Here is a 12,836-nt window from a genome sequence, read left to right as displayed (position 1 = left end):
GAAAAGCAAGATCCACCAAGGAGAAAGCAAAGCAAGCATTGCATTCCCCAGCCCTCCAGCCCTTTCACCCACCCCTTTGCAGAAAGCGTGGGGTATGTTTCACTCACCCGACTCCTCTGGAATAGGCTCCAGGGTCTAATATCTATTTATTTACCTATCCGTAACTTTAAGGGCAAACTCTGAGAGTTCGTCTAATAGTCAAGGTTATAAAGGAGATTATTCAAGAGCCATGAGTAATAACAGCGAGATTCGAACAATCCCAGTGCGGAGCAGTGAGCAGCAGAGATAAGGTGGAAATCTTTGCATGTAGAGAACCTGTAGCTTTCAGAGACGGATTTCACGTGTGAGTGTGTACAAGTGTTTGAGATCATGTGTGAGGGCATGTAAGAATACTGTACACACTTGTAAGGACTTGTGAATGAGCACCTTTACTATGGGCTGAGACGGTCTCCTTGCATTGTTGTTGTTCCTTCTTTATTTTATGATTATTTTTTTCTGAAGCAGCCCCCACAGTGTGCCAGGCAATTATAGGAGTCAAATCTAATGAAGGTGAATCAGTCCTTGGTATCCTCATGCTAACCACAGTCATGGGGCCCACCAGTGGGGTAGCCAGACTGCCAGTTGTGGGGAGGTAGGCGCGATCCACCAGGCCTATATCAGAGTAATGTTGTGGCAGCAAGGAGGCCTTGGGCAAGAGTGCCCCTTCTGGAGCTGGTTTTGCCAAGGGGCTGCAGCATGAGGTCGTGGGGAAGATGATGTGTGTCTTCTCAACCTCCATGGTAAACAGAAGGATCCGCTGCCCCTGAATGGGTCCATTTCATGACTGGGTGAATTCTGCAGGAGCTATTCAGGCCCCTGGGTTGGGTGGTATCAGGTGATGTCGGGTGGGATTCAGGCTGGTGGGTTTGGTGATGTTGGGCTCCGTCTCTCCGGGGTTTCCCTGGGCACCGCCTTGTGACAGGCAAAGGGATCCCACCCCCAGCTCTGTGCCAGGTCATGGTTCAGTCCCTACCCGCCTTCAGTGGGGGCACCGGTGGTGGGGAACCTCCCTCCCTCCCTCCGTCCAGGGGCCTAAGGTTGGGGCTTCCAGTACAGAAAGCCACTGCTTGCCCTGTGCTTTCTGGAAGTGTTGCCTCTGTGCTCGGGGCACCTCCTTCAGCTTGGAAACAATGCCAGACAAAGCCCCATGTCTCCATCCAGGCCTTCTCCTTCTCTAGCCCTCAGCTCCTCTTCTCAGATGCCTTCACTCCCTGCCAGATCCCTCCTGGAGAAACCCACCAGCAGCGACTGCTCTCCCCAGCCTGAGAAAGCAGCTTGCTTCTTCTCCTCCTCCCAGAAGGCCTTGCTCTTGGGCCTAGAGCTCTAATGGCATCCTTCCAAATTGTGGGTCCTCGGGTGCCTTGCTACCTCAGCCAGGGCAGTGCAGCCCTGGGACCTGCTTTGAAGGGCCCAGACATCACAACACTGACATCACAAGCACTTATCCAGCAGAATGGTACAGTGGTGACGTGCTGGGCTTATAGTAGTGGGAGCCTGGATCAAAACTCTCCCTGCTCTAGTTTGCTTAGGTCAGACTGGGTGATCTAGTGGTCCCGTCTTGCCTTAAACTCTTGGAAACATTGTTGTGAAAATCAGTGTCTGTCTGGGGAGAATTCTCTTGGGAGAAAAGGGGCTAAATTCCTGGGCTAAGTCATTCACTGTGAATTGTTCGGCCTGGTGAAGCCAGGGAAGAATTGTACTCAGTGACTGATTGTCCCACAAGTCCCCTCCTTCTGATCAATGGAAAGTATAACCGCTTCCTGCAGCAGGGCTGAGAGGATGTGAGCTTTGCCCAGAGCCTCCTGTGTCTGCTGTGATCCTCTCTCGAAGAATAAGAGTCTGTGTCTCCACAGCCTCTGGAAGCCAATCAGTGTTACTTGTTAGCTGCCATATGGGCCCCCAGAGACTCCAGCCTATAATTCAGTGGCTTATGTGCATTAATTGTTATATTCAGAGCACCAAAAGGATGCCCGGCTCGGCATTCTTGTGGTTTATGCTGGCGCCTTGTAGCACAATGTCCTTCAAGTCAGTTACTTGGGATAAAAGCTTAGGGAGAGAGGGTTTGCTATGCAGGGTGAGATCACTGGCCATCAAGTCTGGTGTCCGCTCCTGGCAATGGCTTGATCCTAGTCCTTTGTGATGCACCTGGCTAATTGTGCAGAGCAGCTTGCAGGAGAAATCGTCCCTGGTGTACTAAAGCATGAGATCTGACACCTATCTCGGCTTATTGCGCAGAACTGCAAATGTTATTCAATGATCATAAAATTATCCAGCCCCCTTTAAATGCCAGCTACAGAGGTTAACTCTCTGACCTGGCTATGAATGCTGCTGGCTGACGAGTTGCTGTGTTAGGAAGTTTGACTTGTGCTTGTTTGAAGTGCAAATAGCGAATGAATGTCTTATGCAAAGTGACCATTCTAACGCTACAAAGCTTGGATTAACTACTACAGTGTCACCAGTCCTCATGACTTTATCACAAGTCTCGTGGTAGCTGTTTTTTCTTGCAGGCTCAGCTCCTGGAGTCATGTGAATACATAAGACTCAGCTTTCATTTTTTTTAAAAAGGTAAATTTCTAGCCCTTGTGGTTGCAGAGAAAAGCTTGAAAATGACCCAGGTGCACCCCAAAAGCTGAAAAAACAGAGGGCAAATAAAATCAACTCAAAATGTATTGATTTAAAATAAAAAGTCTCAAGAGTTTTAACCTAATCTCATAATTTTGAACACTTGGGGGTGGCAGTGCCATTCATTCCTTCAGGGGAAGCCCAGATAATGACATTGAGCTCTTGTCATTGTAGATCTCAAAGTGCTTTGCAAAGGAGATCAGTATCATTACCCCCGTCTTACAGATGGAAACTAAGGCACAGAGATGGAAAATGACTTTCCCAGCCAGGGCCGCCCAGAGGATTCAGAGGGCCTGGGGTCTTCGGCGGCGGGGGTCCTTCTCCTTTGGGTCTTTTGGGTACTTCGGCAGCGGGTCCCGGAGCGACTGAAGGACCCGTCGCCGAATTGCCACCGAAGACCTGCAGCGGAAGAAGCTCCGGGTCTTCGGCAGCGGGTCCTTCACTCGATCTGGGTGTGTTCGGTGCCACGGAAGGACCTGCCGCCGAAGACCCACTGAAAACTCTCATGGGGGCCCCTGAAAACTCTCGTGGGAGCCCTTGCGGGCCCTGGGGCAAATTGCCCCCCTTACCCCATGCTTCTGGGCGGCCCTGTTCCCAGCATCACCCCGCAGCCCAACCAGGAAGCAAACCCAAGTCTCTTGCATCCCAGTCCAGCAGTAGGCGACACTGCCTTCTCTGGAGACAGCCTTTCTTTGGGGCCCAGATACAAGGAGTAGATCTTGACCTCCAGGGAGCTGACAATGGTGTTCCCAGGGGGTAGGCTGCACAGGTGGTTGGCAAGCTACCTATGTGGACTGAAAACCAAATACACTTCCTGATCCCCCCCAGGCTTTCTCACCCCAGGCTATTGCAGGCTGGACACTGACTCCTAGGGAAGCTGTTTCATTTGTTCTAGCTCAGAACCCACATGATCTTCTCTCTCTTCCCTGCTTTTCATGTTAGGGACTGCCTGCCCTGATGCTCAGGCATATGCCTTCTGGGAGGCCAGGTATCTGCTCAGTGGCTCCAGAGCCTACCCTTCTATTGGGGTCTCACTGTTGCAAATCAAACGATGTCACCAACTCGTGCAATTTTATTACAAATCTCCCAAAGGTTGGTGTTTTTTCTTAAAGCTCCAGTGTCTGGAGTCAGGTGATTAGCAGAAAAACTGAGCTTTCATTTGAAAAGAGAAGCTTGATGTGCATGCACCCTAAGAAGTGAGGTTTTTACTCACGAAAGCTTATGCCCAAATAAATCTGTTAGTTTTTAAGGTGCCACCAGACTCTTTGTTGTTTATGCACCCTAAAGGCTCAGAAACCAGAAGACAAGTAAGAAGATCCCCAAATGTATTATCTTGTTTAAAAAAACTCATGATTTTTAAGCCGATCTCATAATTTTTTGAAGTCATTGTGACGGGTTGGATCACAGAAACCCCCTGGGAGCTGCCACCTGCCTACTTCTGCCCCAGCTTTCCCTGCCAGCTCGAGACCCAGCACCCTGTCTTGCTGAGCTAGACATTCCCGTCTGCTCCAACAAAGACCCAGGGTCTGAATTACTTGCTCCAAAGCTGCAGGTTTACCTGAACGCAGCTAACAGAAGTGTTCCTGTCTTCAACACTCAGATGCCCAACTCTCAATGGGCTCTAAACCCAAATAAATCCATTTTACCCTGTATAAAGCGTATGCAGGGTAAACTCATAAATTGTTCGCCCTCTATAACACTGATAGAGAGATATGCACAGCTGTTTGCCTCCCCCAGGTATTAATACATACTCTGGGTCAATTAATAAGTAAAACATGATTTTATTAAATACAGAGAGTAGGATTTAAGTGGTTCCAAGTAGTAACAGACAGAACAAAGTAAGTCACCAAGCAGAATAAAATAAAATGCGCAAATCTATGTCTAATCAAACTGAATACAGATAAGATCCTCACCATTTCCAAAATGTTCCCTTTTACAGACTAATCTCCTTTTAGCCTGCGTCCAGCAATCACTCACACCCCTTGCAGTATTGTCCTTTGTTCCAGTTTCTTCCAAGTATCCTGGGGGGTGGAGAGGCTCTCTCTTTAGCCAGCTGAAGACCAAATGGAGGGGTCTTCCACAGGCTTAAATAGACTTTCTTTTTGTGGGTGGAGACCCCCCTCCCCTCTCCTATGCAAAGTCCAGCTCCAAGATGGAGTTCTGGAGTCACCTGGGCAAGTCACATGTCCATGCATGACTGAGTACCTTACCAGCCAAGCCACATTTCTGGGAAAGCCCAGAGGTGTATTGGTGTCTCCAAGTTCACTGTTGGCTTAAGTGTTTCCGGATTGGGCACTTACTGAGAATCGTCTTTTCTCAGGCGCTGACCAACTGCTTCACTACAGCCTACTTAGAATCAAATAAGTATGCAGGCAATATTCATAACTTCGAATACAAAAATGATACATGTATACAAATAGGATGAATAGATTCAATAGATCATAACCTTTACAGAGATATGTTACATGGCATATGTATCATAGAACACATTCTAGTTATGTTATATAGATTCAGTCATATGCCTATTTCCATAAAGCCTTATGGGAGGTACTGTCACAGTCGTAACTTGTGGCGAGCTTTAAACTAGGTCCTATGGGGGATAGTGACAAAAAGCTAATGCACATCCAGGTTCCAGTAATGAAGACAAAGGGAAATGGCCAATTTCTGGAGAAGGGACTAGAAGCCACAACTGCTTTAAAAAGGCAAAAAGAAAAGCAATAGGGCAGTCTGCAAAATATCCTCAATGCCTGTATACCAATGCAGCATATGGGGAACAAGCAGGATGAACTGGAAGTCATGCTCGATGAAGAAAATTATGACTTAATTGGCATCACAAAGACTTGGAGGGACAGCTTCCATGATTGGAGTACCAGCACTGAGGGATACAGCTTGCTCTGAAAGGACAGGTATGGGGGGAAACGCAGCATTGTGCTGTATGTCAAGAATGGATATACTTGCTCCAAGGTCCAAGGGGAAGTGAGGGACCTACTGAGAGTCTCTGGGTAAGGATAACAAGGGGAAAGAACAGTAGCGATGTTATAGTGGAGGGTCTATTATAGACCAGCAAATCAAGAAGAGGAAGTGGATGAGTCATTCTACAAGCAGGTAACAGGATTAGCTAACACACATGAGCTAGTATTAATGGGGGATTTAAACTTCCCTGATATCTGTTGGAAAACTATTGCAGCAAAACATAATACATCTTGTAAGTTCTTAGCATGTGTAGAGGACACAACAGGGATGAATCAGTTGCAAACGCAAAGGTGGTCGGAAACTTGGGAGGAAGTGATCATGATCTGATACAATTCAAGATCCTCTGGAAAGGAGGACACGAGAACAGCAAAACAAGGACACTGGACTTCACGAAGGCGGATTTCAACTGACTCTCAGAAATAGTAGCCAGGGCCCATGGAAAGACCAATAGGAAGAAAAAGAGTCAAAGGGCAGTTCCTAAAAGATGTAAAACTCGAGGCTCAACATCAAGCTATTAATGTGCAGAGGAAACATAAGAAGAGCCACAGGAGGCCAATGTGGCTGCAAAAAGAGCATTTTAGCGATCTAAAAACCAAAAGGGCTCCACCCAGGAATGGGAGGAGGGGCATGTCCCCAAGGACGTATACATAGGAATAGCAAGAGCGTGCAGGGACAAAATCAGGGAAGCCAAGGCAAAGAATGAGTTACAGCTGGCAAGAAATGTTAGAGACAACAGGAAGGGGTTCTACTAATATGTCAGACAAAAAAGAAAGATCAAGGACGGTGTGGGTCCGCTGCTCAGTGGAGAAGATGAGCTGGTAATGGAAGATGATAGGAAGGCGAAGCTCCTCACTGCCGACTTTGCTGCAGTCTTCTCTAAAAAAATAACCCGTGGCCGGACGCCTAGCGAAGTTCTCATAGACAGTAAAGGGGAAGGGAGGCAGATCGGGATCAGTAAAGAACACGTCAGAGATCTTCTGACCAATTCGAATGAATTTAAATCATCAGGGCTGGATACTATTCACCCCAGGGTATGAAGAAATTAGCGGAAGAAATCTCGGAGCCACTGGCAATAACATTTACAAACTCATGGAAGATAGAAGAGGTCCCAGAAGCCTGGAAAAGGGCTAATATGGTGCCTATCTTTAAAAGGGTGAAAAAGGAAGAGTCAGGGAACCATAGACCAGTCAGCCTGACCTCAATACAGTACAGACCCGTTTACGCACGAATCCACTTAAAGTGCGGTAGCGCCATGCCTCCCAGTGCTACCTATTTAACACGCAAGACTCGTTAACACGCGGTACAGGAACTTGCTATGTAGAGCTACAGATCTGCTCACTGACTCACTGACATAGAAATCGACAGGAAGTGCGGAGCGGAAACATGTTATATGTCTTTACCGATATTGGTAAAGATGTATCACGCACGCTTAGTCATTGTCACACTAGAGAGATATATAATATATAGTAGTTATATAGTAATATATATACTACATTGGAAAATTTTAACCGTAGGCCTAATATAATGGCAGAGGGCAAGCATCAGCATTCCTACACTGTAGAAGAAAAGCTAGCTGCAATAGATCGAGTAAATAGCGGAGAAACCCAGGCCAAAGTTTCAAAAGATATTGGGATTGCCGAATCTACTCTCCGAGGATGGCTAAAAAACTAATCTAAACTGAATGGCTTTGTACAAAATATCGATTCTGCCACGGGGCTTAAGTGAAAACGTGTGCGCAATTCAGCGAAACCCACAATAGACAAAGCCATGCGCACGTGGTTTGCTCAGGAAAGGCTGAAAGGAATGCTGCTAAGTGGGCCAATTCTTCAAGCCCAAGTGACAAAATTTGGAAATTTAATGGGGGATGAATCATTCCAAGCCAGCAAGGGGTTTATAAGTCGTTTTAAAAAGCATCCTGGCATAGCGCAGGTATTGATTTCTGGAGAAAGCCGATCAGCCGATGAATCGGCCGTCAACGTGTTTCCCACCAAGTTAAAATCTATTTTACAAAATGAAGACTACCACGAAGAACAACTTTATAATGGTGATGAAACAGCTTTATTTGCAAAACCACTACCTGATAAAACTTTAGCCTTTAATTACGAGACACAGAAAACAGCTGGATTAAAATGATAAAAGATCGTGTGACTCTTTCTTTTTTCAGCGTGGCCCTCTTAACCCGCGGTCCGTTAACACGCGGTCGTGACGGCTTGACTCCCGACATCGGCGCGTAAATGGGTCTGTACTGTACCTGGGAAGCTAGTAGAGCAATGTATAAAACATTCACTTTACAAATACCTGGAGCATGACGGGGTGATCACGAGCAGCCAGCATGGACTCACCAAGAACAAATCATGCCAAACCAGCTTGATTTCCTTCTGTGACAGGGTAACTGGGTTGGTGGATGGGGGAATGCTGTGGACACAATATGCCTGGACTTCAGCAAGGCTTTTGACACAGTCCCACATGACATTTGGATAAGTAAGCTGGAGAAATGCAGGCTCAGCAGAACTACCGTTAAATAGATACAAAACTGGTTAAACAACCGCAAACAAAGAGTAACTGTTAATGGAATGATGTTGGTTAGGAGGGAGGTCTGAAATGGGGTTCCACGGGGCTCTGTTCTGGGTCCGGTGTTGTTTAATATCTTTATTAGTGACCTGGATGTAGGACTAGAGAGCACACTGATCAAATCTGCAGATGACACAAAGCTGGGAGGGGGTTGCCAATACTTTGGAGCTAAAATTCAGCGGCATCTTGATAAACTGGAGAACTGGGCTATAGACAACAAAATGAAATTCAACAAAGACAAATGTAAAGTGCTACACTTAGGGAAGAAAAACCAAATGCACGAATACAGAATGAGAGATAACTGGTTTGGCAGCAGCACTGCTGAGAAGGATCTGGGAGTGGAGGTGGATCACAACCTCAACATGAGTCAGCAATATGATGCTATTGCAAAAAAAGCAAATGCAGTTTTGGGTTGCATTTACAGAGGCACAGCGTGCAAGTCACGGGAGGTGATAGTACCACTCTACTTGGCGCTGGTTGGGCCTTAGCTGGAGTATGGTGTCCAGTTTTGGTCGCTGCTGTATAGACAGGATGTAGAGAAACTGGAAAGGAACCAGAAGCGATGGAATGCAAGCCATCTGATCAAATGCTGAAGGAACTGGGTATGTTTAGTTTGGAAAAGAGGAGATTGAAGGGGAACATGATAGCAGTCTTCAAATACTTGAAAGACTGCCGTGAAAAAGTTGTTCTCTTTTGCCACAGAGGGCAGGGCAAGACGCAATGGGTTCAAACTACAGCAAAGCAGATTTAGATTAAATCTCAGGAAAAACTTCTTAACTGTAAGAGCAGTAGGACAATGGAACAGATGCCTCGGGAAGTTGTGGAAGCTCCTTCACTGGAGGTTTTCAAAAGGAGGCTGGAGCCATCTGCCTTGGATGGTTTAGACACAACAAATCCTGCATCTTGGCAGGGGGTTAGACTAGATGAATCTTGCGGTCCCTTCTAACCCTATGGTTCTATGGTTTTGAACACTTGGAGCTGGCAATACTGCATACAAGAGCTACGAGTGTCTCCATATTATAATGAACAGCAGTCAGCCAGGCATGGCAGCCCATAATACTTCTCCACTGCAGAGTGGGGGAATAATTAAGTTATGTTAGCTTGATGCTTTGAAAATATAAGGTGCTATGTGAGTGCTAATTATTATTATTATGCCAACAAGCAATACCCAGGATCATTCCCCTACATAAAAGGCTCATCTCCGCCAGTGCCACTCCTGTGAAACAGGCACTATCGTGCAAATGCTACGATAATGTGCACGTTCCATGTGCAGTATCGCTGACCTCAAGAGACCAACACTCATGAGATTTACAAACATCGTCAAATCCTTTTTAACTCCCCTCTACTCTCCTGGCAATGTGTCTGTGATAGTTTTAGGATGGATGTCCCCTCAAAGCTATCCCTGGGGAAGTGAAGAGATGGGGTGGGGAAAGGCACCCCTGCTAGTGGGGAAAAGGAGGAGTACGTATGTTAAGTTCTTGTGCAAAGCTCTAACAGAAGTACTCAGTATGTGATAAATTTAAAATGTGATGGAAAACCCTAATTCATATGTATTTAGAAATATACTGCAAAACGGAGCTAGAAAATGAACAATGAACATCCAAGAAACACAAATCACTCTCTCTATGTATCAAGTTTTCCAATTATTTCTCAATAAAGATTTATGTGAACTGCAAAGATCTTTACAGGCAAGAATATCTTTACAACATCAACTGCCTCTCAGAGCTTTCTATATATCAATGCAGTAATTACATTAATAATCCCTAAATATTATTTTTAAATAATCAATTCAGTCACATTCAAAGTATTTCAGAAATCATTTTAAATCATTCTTCTTTCTTTGTATTATGTGCTAACTACATATATCCAGTATCCAGTAATTGCAATACATTATGTAGGTTTTTTTTTTTAATCTCATAATTAATTCTCCAAATAGCTAAAAATTATTCATTTATTTTAATTATTCTTCCCTCTTGCGGCTCCTGGAGCTTCTCACCTTCCTCGAATCTGGCAGCACCCCCAATCCCCTCCATCAGCTCAGCCCCCCTCAGTTCAGCCCCCACCATATCATTCCCCACTGCCCAGTTCAGCTCCCTCAGCCTCACCTCTGCTCCCCCTGGGGTTCTCACCCCCCCCTCTCCCAGGCCTGGTAGGTTGCAGTGGGGTCCCCTCTCCCCTTTCCACACTGATGGGCAGCTTAAGGTTGCCAACTTTCTGATTGCTGAAAACCAATCACCCTTGCCCTGCCCCCTGCCCCGCCCATTCCCCCCCCAAGGCCCTGCCCCACCCCTTCTCTGAAGCCCCGCCTCAATCACTCTATCCCCCCTCCCTCTGTCATTTGCTCTCCCCCACCCTCGCTCATTCGCTCATTTTCACCCAGCTGGGCAGGGGATTGGGTGCAGAGGGCATGAGGGCTCTGGCTGGGGTGTGGGCTCTGGGGTGGGGCCGGGGATGAAGGGTGCGGGGTGCGGGGGGGGACGAGGGCTTTGGGTGGGGGTGTGGGCTCTGGGGTGGGGCCGGGGATGAGAGGTTTGGGGTGTGGGAGTGGGTTCCAGGCTGGGGCAGGGGGTTGGAGTGCAGGGGGGATGAGGGTTCCTGCTCGGGGAGCCAGCGACAAGGGGTTTGGAGTCCAGGAGGGGGCTCCGGGCTGGGGCCAAGGGGTTTGGAGTGTGAGAGGGAGTGCAGGGTGTGGGCTGTAGGAGGGAGTTTGGGTGTGGGAGAGGGCTCAGGGCTGGGGCAGGAGGTTGGGGTGTGGGAGTAGGTTAGGGATCCGGGCTCTGGGTGGTGCCTTAGCCCCGCTGCGCCGCCAACCGGACTTTTAAATCACAAAAAATCACAAGAGCTGGCGCAAATTAGCACCACTGCTGATGTTTGAGTCTAAACTTCTGGTCTGGAATCTTTTGTCCTGGGGAGGAAAGGAGCAATGGTTGCCCCAACCTTGGGGCCAGCGACCCCTCCCCCAGCAGGGAGGGGACAGGCAAGGGAGGCACTGCTAGTGTGAGAGTGGCAGGAGCTTGGCCCCGGGGGCAGCACACTGAGCTGGAAGCAGGGCTGTGGCCCGCGGGTCGCATCGGCCCCGCGTGCTGTAGGGCACCACAGTGCCCTTCATGGTACAGGAGAGACTGGGCGGGGCTGGAATGTATAAACAGGGGGACCCAGGCCCTCCCTGGGGTTCTCTCTGGCTCCCAGACTGACTGACACTGCCTGTGCTCCTGGCACCCCCACACAGGATCTCCCCCAAGTCTTGGCCTGCCCAGTAACAGAAGGGATGGCTGACTGCACTACAGTCAGGACAGTATCGCTGCCTTCCCAGGCTAGCCTGTAACTTCTTCCATTGGCAGAAGGAAGATGCCTTTGGTGTGAAACACTGGCAGCAGAATGGAAACAGCCACTGCCCAGCGCCCCTTGGTCTCGTCTCCCAGCACTGAGCGCTCCCTGGGACTCACGAAGCTTGGGCCATGGAGTGGAGCGTGCCCTGGGCATTCAACTGCGCGTCATGTGTAACTGTTCAGAGCAGCTGATTAAACCCAAGCCTTTCAGCGGGGGGTGAAAATGGCAATCAATGAGCAGCCCTGGATGTTATTTAAGAAGCCACCAGTTCCAACTTCAGGCCTCTCTCGTCAGATAGCCTGGGAGAGTTTCAGCTAGCACCACAGCGAGATGTGTAGTAACGTGCAAGGGGAAGGGAGGTTAAGAGGTTCAGTTGCCTTCTAGCTGCACAGACGGCATATTATCCAGTGAGGGTACCACGAGGTCTTACTGTTTGTTTTTAAAGCTTTTAATGATATGGACGGCGAATGAAAATGATCATTTTTTTCCATTCTGGGCCCTCTCTCAAGCCAGAAATGTCATTTTTCAAATTAGTTTGTGAGCTATTCGGTTTTGCATCAAAACATAAACAGCTAAATTGTTTCATGTTATGATGTGAAAACTGAGCTTCAAGCTATTATAAGTTTTTATTTAATCTCTGAGCTGCAGCTTTATGACAAAAGAAAAACCTACAAGTCTAAGGTTAATGCGCAAGCTGAATGTATCTTAGAAATGTGACTGCTAGGCTGAGCTGTTTAAGATGTATGGATATGACTTGAATAAAAAAACCATCATTGCAGATTTTTTTTTCTTTTTCCCCCTTTTTAAAGTTTCAATTTTTTCATTTAGCAAATGTTCCAGTTGTCCAGTGAGGCTTTGTGACACCTGAACTTGTACCATATTTGCAAGGCAATACAGAAACTGGCAGGGCCTGTGCCATGTGTGGTCATTTATACCTTGCAAAGAGTGGAAAATGCTGGGAATGGTTTACATCCATTCTGAACTGGTGTAAGGGACAATGCAAGGTGCGGGGCAATGGGGAATCTGGCCCTCAAGTTTCTAGTAGCTGATTTGCATTGCAAATGTGTTTGCAGCCCAAGCTAACAAACTCTGAAGCCCATGCCCTGAGTTGCGTCATCATAATGATAAGACTCAGCTAGGCAGGAGGTGGTGATGGACACTCCCATCTCTCCACATTGCCTTTGTTAACAGAACTGAGCTGAATGTCTCCCAAGAACACTCTTCCTTGCAGCATTTAGTCATTTCTGGTTCCTGTTCCAGCTGGAAACTGGGCAGAAAGGGAACTTACTGAAGCATGTCAG

The sequence above is a fragment of the Trachemys scripta genome, chromosome 20 (genome assembly GCF_013100865.1).
Source record: "Trachemys scripta elegans isolate TJP31775 chromosome 20, CAS_Tse_1.0, whole genome shotgun sequence".
Classification (NCBI taxonomy): domain Eukaryota; kingdom Metazoa; phylum Chordata; order Testudines; family Emydidae; genus Trachemys; species Trachemys scripta.
The sequence above is the reverse complement of the archived record's forward strand: the minus strand, read 5'-3'. Positions refer to the sequence as shown.